Source organism: Netta rufina, assembly GCF_964035555.1.
Source record: "Netta rufina genome assembly, chromosome: 7".
NCBI classification, from domain to species: Eukaryota; Metazoa; Chordata; class Aves; order Anseriformes; family Anatidae; genus Netta; species Netta rufina.
The window spans coordinates 14604431-14616525 of NC_140130.1; the positions used below are offsets into that span (position 1 = coordinate 14604431).

General features: G+C 34.3%; 1 protein-coding gene across 1 annotated transcript in view; it reads right to left on the reverse strand.

Annotated features, from left to right (window-relative positions):
• LRMDA (leucine rich melanocyte differentiation associated) overlaps positions 1–12095 on the reverse strand; it is a 677631-nt gene that overhangs the window by 274956 nt on the left and 390580 nt on the right.

A 12095-nucleotide genomic window follows, 5' to 3' on the forward strand; every position in this document is an offset into this window, starting at 1 on the left:
AAAATAATACCACTGAAGCAGGATCCTGACCCCACAACGTGACTAGAGATAGTTGTATATTATTTCAATAAGAAGTTTTTCTTCCACATTCACATGCTTCCTGTATGTACTCACACTAATAGTCCTTTTGATAAAACCCTCCAGAAAATAATTAACTTTAATAGCTCTTCTGTGAAGAAAGCTTCACAACTTGGTGCAAATATAAATGAGCTTTCTATAGTAAAATTTAAGCCTTCAAAGGAATTACAAGAAGAAGAAAAAAAAATAAAAGATTATAGGTTCAGCACTGTTTCTGCAGGAAAATGTATATAAATCCCCTAAAAACTACACCCATTGAAACTTCATATTTAGTCTGATTTGCTTTCCAAATCATATAGACAGCACAGTTGTGTACAATCTTTAAACAAGTACAACCACAGAGAAATGCCGAGAGATTTAAGAGAAATAAAAGCATGATCAGCCAGCTTGTAATCTTCTTTTCTCTTATTCTCCTCCCTATAGCTGCATTAAATTGCCTGTTGAGAACAATAACATATTTGTGCTTTTATACGTAGAATGATTTGTATTATGTAAAGATTTGCCTAACAGAGCAAGGATGCATTCACACTGAGCTGGATTACATGCTGTTAATAATTTTCTGGATGCTCTAGGGGACCCATAATTCTAGAGGACTGCAGATTAGCATTTGAATATACACTTTGTAATATATCTCAAAGCAGACTTTTTTAATTTACTTTTGCCATTTTTCTAGAACCACATTAACCAGAAATCAAATCTCTGAAAGCATTTTGGAGGAAAAAGTATACCACAATGAAATTTTTATCCCCCACACACTCTTAAGAGTACGCAAAATCTGTCTTTTCCTGACTCCCACACCATTTCAATAGCTTTCATTAGAATGTCAGACTACCTAGAATCTGTGATCAGGCTTGTGGTACTGTTCCATGCACACTGAATAAACGTGTAACTCAGCAAGCAATTGTTTGCAATCGTTGTCCTGAATAAAAACTGAGGCTATCTATAAAGCTGGTTTTGCTGTAGGCTAGCTTGTGTTTCAGAAACTAATCTTAAAATAGATTATGTTAGCAAAATGAATGGAATACCTCACATTGCAAAGAAACATCCCTCAAAACACGTTAACATTCTTTTGTTATTGAGTTTAAATTCAGTATAGACCAGACTCCCTTATTTCTATTTTTATGGAACACAATTTTGGCCACCATTTGCTAAACACTGAAATCCTTCGTAAACTGTGTATGTCTTTTCATAATTTTTGAAATACTTAGTCCTTTAGAACAATCTTAAAGTATACAACTCTCTAATAAATGTTATATCCTCAGACAAATACAACTGGGAAGCATACTATAGCAGTTCTTATTTAATAAATTACTTTTCTTAACATTATAAGGTTCACCTAGCAAGCACACATTCACTGGACAAAATACACTTTTCATGACCTTTGGTCCTCAGTTATAATTAGTTGTCTGGTCCCTGTTGCTTACAGTGTAAACAAAGACTGATAAACCCACATTGGCTGCATGTATTTATTACATTACTGCACAGCTGCCAACTGTCTAACCGTTCTAATAAAAAACTATTTTCTAAGGTTTATGTTTTATTGCATGTGTGACTCCCTTATTGGTTAGCATTTTGGAGTTGTGGAAAAGGTTATGAATTTAGAAACTGACTGCATTCATATCATATTTAAAACTTAATGCTATTTTATTAAAGACATATGGGCCCCCAAAGTACACATATTAAATGTCATGTAAGAAAAGTAGCAGTTTAAATCATGGTCAAATTCATTTTTGACGTGACTCCTGAGGCTTCCCAAGATCTGAACTATTTCTTTGTAAATCTGGCAGTTTAACCACACTCATAAATCACTTTCAAAGCATATTATTTCTTAATTTTACTGCATTAGAGAGCATTTGGCCTACACAGTGAACTGTTTGTAACCGTTATGTGAACAAAAGTTGTATATTTAGTCTTACAACGTGGGAAGGAAAAAAAAAAAATCAATTTTTCAATCCTGAATATACTTCTTATTTTAACCCAAATGATACATTTCCTAATGAAACTTGCCAGAGTAAGATACGAAGGATAGTTTGCTGTACTGACGTAACAGAATGCTCCATCTCCTTCTGCTTCAAGCTCATAAATTAAAAACACAAAGGCAGCTGTAATTTAATCATTAAGTAAATATCCCACAGGTTCTTTGATGAGAAAAAATATCTAAGGTTTTCAAGCCCCACCAACGCTGAAGAGAAATAAATCATCTTTGGGACAATTCAGAAAGTCTCATGAGTTTACTAGGCACTTTGATATAATGCCATTTGATGCATTAGAAATGAAGCATACCTTAAATACACTTAAAAATTGAACTCTGATAACTTAAGGACAGATTCACTGCCTGCTAAAATCACACAAAACCTTAGCTACAAAATGTATCATTCATAGAATGGGGTTCAAAAGAGTGCTCTTTTTGAAACATCATTGGAACTTTATTTGTTAAGAAGTTAAGATGTTCCTAATGGCAGAGTTGATTGCAATTTGTGTGTTTTCCTATAAATACTTTGTACTTGGATGCTGTGAATAACAAAGATAAATTCAGACAACTTCCTCTAAAAGCTTTATACTCTCCCTAGTTCCTTCAAGGAGAATACCCAGTCCTCCAGTCACATATGTTTTTGAGCTTTTTTTCCCCACACGATGAATCCCTCATTTTCCCCTAAAACAGGGACATGTAACCAAAGTCACCTCACCTTGAATGTTTTATGTCACTGAATTGGGGAGGAGGGGAAAAGGGGGGTGAGGGGGGGGGGGTGAAAATTTGAAATTCAGAGAAATGACGACAAAAATATTGGTGGAAGTCTTCTTAAGAGTTGTAAAGGATGCTTGGATCAGAATAAGTTTGTATATGCATACAAATAGATCAATAAAGATTTCAAATGTGGAAGTTGAGTGTACAAGGACTATTCTACTGCTCCTAACATCCAGTGAAAACTTATTGTTTTGTACAATACTGCGTAAGATTTTCAATGGCCAGCCTGAATAGGACTACCTACAATTAGCACTGTGTTCTGCAACCCAACCAGGCACAGAATTTAATAAAACTATTTTCCTTGTATATTAACACCATGAGGTTAGTGTCATCTTCAACTAACATTCAGGAACTAGAACCAGAATCTGTAAGCTCAGTATGATTTTAAGGGAGCAGATGCAATTGTGCTGCATCCTTGCTTATACCAAGGGAGCAGTTTTAGAAACCCATTAAGCTAAGTTCAGTATTTCTTACAAAATATCCTTTTGGCCTATATATTTCTGGTAAGAGAGGAGGTAAGAGGAGAAATGTCAGTCCTTCTCTGGAAATAAATTAATTATTTTTCCTGAAATAACTCATAAACTAGTTACAAATTGATCATGTTCTTGGTCATTAATGAAGAGAGAATGAATGATATGCTCGAGCTTTTAGGAGATGACCTCATCACTACCAGCCCAGGGTGCCTCTTTGACCACATTTTGGCTGACTTTATAGTGTGGGGGAGGATTACTGCTACAATGCACTGGGGTTCTTGACCTGGCAATAATTAGTAGCACACAATCTCTCTTGTAGAGCTACAGGAAAAGCAGGATTCAGCTGCTTAAACACAACCTTGTACTGCCATATTAGCCACCCTATGGCGACCTGGCCTCCTACAGTGACTGAAAAGGCTTGTGCTCCCATAGACACTTCTCCTATAGGGACCTGCTGAATACTTGAAGGTATCTAAAGTGCCATCAGATGTCTATTTTTATACACTTGTATTGTTTCCAAAGTGACTAGAAATATTAGCCAGTATCAGGTACATTCATTTTACTTCGCCTTTTGTTCTTGTCCTCTCTTTCTAGCCATCTAATTTGACTATGTCAACACTAAAAACACATTGTTATCTCACAGCAATATGCTGTGTGATGTGCTTACACCACTTTTGATATGACAAAGACATGGTCCTTTATCCCTAGGTCTTAGCACCTTAACTTGTAACCTGCTGATTGCTGCAAATCACAATTCTATTGATGTCAAAAGGAAACACCTGTAAGATAAAATTCACTTCTGTGGAACCAGGGCCTATCGCATTATCACAGATATCAATCAAAATGTCACAGTGTAACCAAAAACATTTTGCTAATGGCAAGTAAATCCAATAACTAGAGGAATAACTATTTGTAGAGAATGACATTTTGAAGCTGCTCTATTTCATCATTCTTCGGACTGGGTATAGTAACTTCACTGCTACAAATTCAACTGCATCATAAGAGAAAATTTCTTGAATGTATTATTGTAATGAAGGTTAGTACTTCAAGGCAAAAAAAAAAAAAAAAAAAAAAAAAAAGGAAGAAAAAAGGATCCAGTAATTTGAATCACACAGAAAGACCTGGTAAATGCTCCAAATAAATACTTTCTCTTCACCTTCCATGCTCCCAAAGAACTGGGGAGGGAGTGTGTGTGAGTGGGAGGGTGATGTTGAGCAAGTAAGGGTGAAATTTACAGCAGAATAATAATAATAATAATAATAATAATAATAATAAAAAAAAAAGAACAATTACCCTGCAAACACCGGGCAAAATTTCCAGTAATTGAGATCCTAGGATTTATACCAAGACCACTGAAAACAGAAGAGAACACAGGGATGCAAAGGCAATGACTCTAATAATGTATATATTATGAAATGTAATTAATAATTTCATAGATGTTGAATTGAACATGGATGTTAAATTAAACAAAGTTTATTATCTAAAATTGTATAAACCTACCCCTTTTTTTTCTTCAACACATCAGCAACCTAAAACTATGTAGCAATGTTAGATAAATTGGCGTGAAAGAACAACTCATAATTGTGAACGCATGATAAACAGAACTATTTAAATGTTCACATAATTCTGCCTTCATATGTGAAAAACGCCTTTCTAAAAAACACTCAGTATAACCTCTACCAATGAGAATACCAAAGAGCTTGGTAAACTTCATATACAACTCTGTCTATATCATCATCTTCCTGATAGCATGTTGTCCTTTACTACAAGATACACTACTGTGAAGATCACAACAAATTATTTTTGCCTTCATTTGCAGTGGCCCCTGTGACCATGTTTCTCTCTAACATTTGGTAACCTTTCTGACTGTTCAGCAAAACAGCAAAGCCAGTTTAAGAACACAGTGTGCACACACACTGCAGAACTTGCCATGAAAACTATTTCACATAGTCAAAACAATTAATAATATAAACTCAGCTGTGATGATTATTTCCAAGTTTTGAACCAGATGCTTCACATTTAAAAAATTACAAGTAAAACCTTTTCTGATTTTCTCTCTCAGAAATCTTGCTATGGCTTTATACCATTATAACTGGACCTTTGTTTTATGGCTAGGAATTAACATATATTCTATCCATTACACTCAGTACTACTACAATTTCAATGGGAATGACTCATCAGTGTGATTGAGAGCATGAGATATATCAAGCCTGGAAATCTAGGGAAAAAACACTACCTATAGGAACAAAAGAATAGACACAGGCTAGCCCAGAGTTTTGCCAACACAATATTACATACAATTTATTTATTTACTTATTTTACAAAATGCAGCATATTAACATCGCCTACCCCCAGCAGTATTGTCATCTGATCCACTGCATTAGTTTTTTCATAGGAGGAACAATGGAAGAATGCAGTGAGCTCTGCTTGTACAGCAGCAGTATTTCCATTTCCAAAAGAAAAACAAACAGAACTTTAGGATAAAATTCTAGCCATGCTGATCCATTGGTAATTGAAAACAATTATAATTTTTGCCCTAATGTCTGATATCATAGTATTATAGTATATCATAGTATACTGAATGACAATTTGTCAACTAGACTAAATCAGTAAATTATAAGACAAAAGTCAGACTATATGTTTGCAACATCTAATAACTGAAGTTTCCTTAGTTCTCAACCCACAAATAGAAAATATATACATATATTAAAAAAAAAAAAATAACAGAGGCGATAAACTCATGCTAGCTTAGTCATGGTAGCTTCTTCAATTAGAAGTTAACGATATACACTACCTATTGCCATTCACCAGAGAACCTCCAAGTGCTTTACAAATATTTAAAAAGTCTTATAAAGGATGAATTCATTCACTACTATTGAAAGACAGACACCTTTCAGGTGCAAATTAGCAGGTGGTTAACTAGCACACTGCAACACTACATAACATTTTAGGGCAGAAGGTGGAGAAGAATGCCTTAGTAAATTGAGACTGCAGAGAAATCCATGGAGGCAGAATGTAATTACATGAATTGGAATCAGGCCAGGGTTCCAAGTGTAACACCCCTTCTATGTGAAAAGTGCACTGGGATCATTAATGGCTAAGAGGACACTGGCTTCATGAAAATCATATACTTTTTTTTAAAGGAATTATTTTAGGAAAGAGACATTACCTTTTGCATACTGTTACCTTCAATTGTAATTAGATATTGAAATGTAGTCTACATAATTCCATCACAAAGAACTATACATGTATCACTTTTTCAAGAAATATCACCATGAGAACAAACAACAAGGAAAAATGTTTTCCCCCTACCCTAACAAACCTATGACCCACGCGTCTATTCTTCTTTTGTGACAGATGGAATTACAGTAGGTTAGGCAAAGAGAACACATTCCTTTGCTATTTCAACAGATGCATGCTATCAGCTTAATCCCCACTGTTTCAACTCATTGCTTTTCTCTCACTTCACTGACTGATGATCTCTCTTTAATCATGTGACCTACTATAAACCAAGACAAAAAAAAAAAAAAAAGAGAGAGCAAAACTCAATCTACTTCTAACTATCTTGGGTGCTACTTAGAAGTTGGTACTTACAACTTCTTCACAGCTAAGATTCCAATCTTCCAATCTTCAATTTCACTATCACAACTTTCTTCTTTGTTTGTTTGTTTGTTTGTTTGTTTTTGTTTTTTTGGGGGGGGGGATACTGACCCTTCTCTTCCTGCTGTAGCAGACTGTTCTAGATTGTATTACTAATTCCAGGAGCAAAAGCTTACCCCAGATGATGCACAAATTCACAGACAGATCAAATTTATTATTAAGTTTCTTCACTAGGGCAGTATGCTATGTAGCTACTGCTACACTGGTCTCGTATTGATCCAGTGCAATGACAGAGATCTATTGCTCAGTAACCTGAACCACAGAATCAACAGTTACAATGCTTGTTGCTCAGTAACCTCATATACTGTAAGTCCACATTTCCTTCTGCACAGTCTCACAGGTACCTTCTATAGACTTTCATCAGCCATTTGAAGAACTATCAGATTTCTGTTTATTTGTCTAGTTATACAACTTTTCACATAAATTCTCAAGCCCCTTATTACCGCTTTGCACAGCCACAGTTATTAGATTTACTGTTCCTTTAAATCTCATGTCACTGATTCACCCTATAATCACCATGAGATGTGATAGACTTTTTTTCTCTCAGTATTGTATCAAGCCATATCCATATTTTGAGAACTCATTTTTGTTACTGAAAAAATTGGGGACAGCTCTAGTGACTTTTAAAGTCTTCTGAATAAAGTATCATTGTATTTGTGAATATGACTGCTTAAGTTCCATTTCTGGATTCACTGTGCTAAGTGCTGAGCTCACATACACAAGGTAAATAGCAATTATGGACTCTTCTTTAAAATACTTAGACTTTACAAACAGCAAAATGGACACCTCAGTGGGCCAAATAATAGCATGATGCTGCAATGTCTTGAAGTTAATATTATTTACTGCGTCACAGTCTAGTCTGGAATCTTAAATTCCTAACTTTGTTCTGTTTTACTGTGTGAAACCTTGACATATATGACTAAAATGCAGTGTATTTTGTAGAAGCTAACACAAACAGATAACTTACTATCTGGCAATGCATTGACACAATGGATCTTTACACTTTTAAAAGTCCTTTGCTTTATATCTATTTCAAATGCTGTAAATTCGTAAGTCAAGACTTCTACACAGTGGCAGTAAAAGGAAAAAATTGAGAGCAATTAAGATACTCTCTAAGGTTCTTTCTGCCACTTTCTATTTACTCTTTAAAACAAGTCCTCTTTTCCTAATGTAGGAAGGGAGGGAAAATGTTCCATGAGATACGTTAGCAGAAATGCTTTGCATACATTTCTGGAAGCAGAATATATGTCTTTTTTAAAAATAGTTAAGGATAAAAATCACTAAAAACACCCCTTATGCCTCATGTGATTTTAATGAAATTTTAAATAACATTCATCACTTTGATAAAATAAAACTTTCTATGAGTTTAAACACAATACTGACAATGATCCTAAAATGACACTACAGATTTTAGCTTTCCTTATTTCTTAAGCTGTACCACTAAATATTTACTCTATCATAAAATAAACTCCCTCTACCCGCCAAGTAACAGTGTGAGCACGAATCACATACCCTCAATAACATGAACAGCAGATATTAGACTTGTCTTTCTATTTGACGGTCTCCATTTAGTTCCTTAGAGAAAGAATGTTATGTCAGGCTTTATGATTATAATTTATGATGAAAAGAATATATCTGAGGGGAAAAAAAAACATCAAAACACCTATACTGCCATCTTTTGTTGTACAGAGTTTCCTTTATACCCACTGGACAAGATGTGCTTGGTGAAGTTGCTATGAAGCAGAATACCTTTCACATAATAAAATGTTGATTACTTGGAAGTACACCCATTTATACCTGCTAATGATTCGTTCCTATGAACTACAAGACTGTTATATATGACTAAGAGCACAATGCTTGCTTTTGCCACTATAAACGTAACTGATAAAAGTGTTAACCTTAAAAATACAGGAAGACAAAAAAAATGCTGTTGGGCAGAGGGGTTGCAAAATACTGGGAAGTACATGCATTTATAAAAAGCAAGTACTAATCAATTAAATTTATATTTAAAGAGAGTTAAGACAGTATGTATTTATTCATAGGAACACATTTCAGATATAATGGATGCGTCCACATTTCATCATCTAGATTAAATTATCATGAATATAGACCTTAAAAATTTTAAGTTATGATATGCTTTGATACTTCACCATTTCATTTTGTTTATACATATCATATACAATGTAAAAATATGGAGTCTTAAAATGGATTTTCAAATTATATTCTTTTTCACATCTCTAAGTTTTAGAGATGTGAAACATTTAGAAGCACAATTCTTATACAATTTATGAACTAAAGGAGGGTACAGTTTTAAATGATTATGTCAAAGAAATGACAACTGTACTCTTTGTAGGAACAGGGATGAATAATTACAAAGCTGGCACATAATTAAGCAATTTTGACTGCCGTATTCTTGAGCTGTCGTTTTGATGTGAAGTGCTGTCATGCCCAGAAACACACTTCATGCTGGACAGGCATCTTCCACTTTGATCTACACTTATGCCAGTGAAATGAGGTCATGATCTGGTCATTAAATAGGGCTTCTACATCTTGCTCAATGCCTCCTATCCAGCTAGGCTTACCCAATCTTTATTAAAATCAGGCATGATACTATGTTCAATATTTTGACAAAGAAAACACAAACATCACAGAAAAAAAATGAAGTTTAGCTCACTTACATAGAGAGATGGAACACTGCATTGTAATATTAAACTGTTTTCTAATAAATGACTGCATCTTTCCATAAGACAGTCATATCACAAACAGATGCATTTTAAACAAAGGATGAAATGAAGCAAAGCACAAGAAAGCTCAGTGTTCTGTTAAAAATATGAAAAAATAGAGAAAAATGAAAGTCTAAAAATTTATACAAAATAAAATATTTATGACTTAGTGATGACTGGTGATTGCTAGATACTTTCGCATTTCAGTAAACACAAGCTAGTCAGATGGAAATTTCTTGCTTTTATTCTCATTTTGTGTATTTTTTCTTGGTGGGGTATTTTGCTCTCCCAAGTATTTCATGTCAAGACTAAAATGAAAACAACTCCCCACATCACAGCCCCTTTAGATCATCAGTCTGCTTTTTATGCTGAATAAGCCATACCATCTCCTGCTTACCATAATGGGGAGGGGGGAAACATGACTTAGATTTAGATTTTTTTTCCCTGAAAAAGCTAGTCTGATTTGTTCACTGTTGACATTACACCTGGCAGAACAATATTTCCATGTATCATAATTCCATTCACTAATATGAATATTAATCATACCAACTTCACTCCTGGCAAGTATAGTCTGAGACAATAACTACTACCTTAGGAGGATGGAAAAAAATGTTCTCAGGAAGCTCATTATCAGCAGGGTCTTGCATCACTAGGTCAACATACTACGGAGTTTTTCTGATGACTGTGTGCTGCAGCCTTCCTCTTATTTTGGATCAAGCTGTATCATTCTCTAACTAGTTTCAGAAAGCTTAGAATATGTTACCACTAGTTGCGTAAATTAGGCCAAAGCTCATCAAAATTCTCAGCAATTACATTGGTGGGGAACTGGTGAACATACAGAGGGCACAAGACACATTCCCTAAGGAAACCTGAAGGACAGAGCATAAAAAAGAACAACCACATTATACATTCAATATATAACATATGATAGAATTTGAAACCACAGTTATTGTGCACATCATATTTGTAATATATAGAGGAATGCTGCTTGCTTTGAGTATAGCTATAAATAACTGTATACATACATATCAGTATCTGAAAATATATTCGCACAAAAGACTTTAAGAGCGTTGTCACACAAAGAGTTTGCATGCATACGTACTATAGCCATGAATATCCTGGGAAACATGCACAAATTTGAAACAATTTTAAGATGTTTATAAAACCTCTTAAATTGGGTTCTGCACCCAATTTCATGTTTGTTTTAAATTAGCCACTTCTGTAATATGTATATAATATTGTATGATGAGGGTAATTTTGCAGCACCTTAAGAATCATTAATTCATGCCATGAAAAACATTTAGAATGATTTTACCATGAGCAATTTGTATCAAATAGTTTATAAAGAAGTAGAAAAAATTTAGAAGAAGAAAAACTTCTGAAAATTTGATGAAATAAATGTAGGTTTACTCATAGTGGGCAAATAATACAAAACCATACAAAGGATTCCATTACAGATATAAAAGATTAAAATGCTATCCCTACTTTTATGAAGCAATTTACCCTTAGCTACTGGCATTAAAAGAGGTTTCATCCAGAATGGTCTTACACCTTTACACTATTCAGTTGGTTCAATTTCAAACAGCAAACTCAGATGAAAAATATAATTGCTAATAAAATTAAAACAATACTTGACCAGATCTAACATCTGAATAAACAGAATTATAAAATCACACAGCATACGTATGCCGTACTTAACACTTTCAACTGTTGCATGTGGCCAGATTCAGTGAAGATATTCAAAACAGCTTAGACCTCAATTGTTTTATCTATTACACATATAAAAGCTGAAATAACTAAAAGTAATGGTAAACAATATTTCAAAGCTATACTCGTATCAGAAGTGTTAACATTAATAGTTATAAATTAATCAGTCTGAATTAATTTATTATGCACTGCAACTGTACTTGTGATAATGCATTTATCTAGCAACACTGTTATGCTACCAAACAGTGCATTTCCATAACTGCTGCATTATTATTCAGGATTACTGGAAATCTGCAATAAATTATTGATGGTACGTTTTAGAGAACAAAACAGAAAGCAAGTAGACCAAAAACTCGAATGGAGTTTTGAGATCCACAGCACTAAAGCACTCTGAAGCTCAGAGTATTATTATCTCCTGTTGATCAACAATAAAAAAAGAAGGTAAAGTGTAGAAATCACATTCCTATTCTGTTAGGAATGCCTCAGCAGAATGCCCAGAGTTTATGCAAATGGTATCAAAAACTCAGATTACTGAAACTGCATCTCTGATGTTGCCAATGCTTATTAGCAGGACACCACATTAAGTAACATCACATTAAGTAAATTAGAATCAGCTGTTCCACTAAAAGCCAATAAACACCGTAGGTGTGAGCACTGCAATAGACATTTGAGTATAACATACATGGCAGGGCACAACTTGTCAGAAAG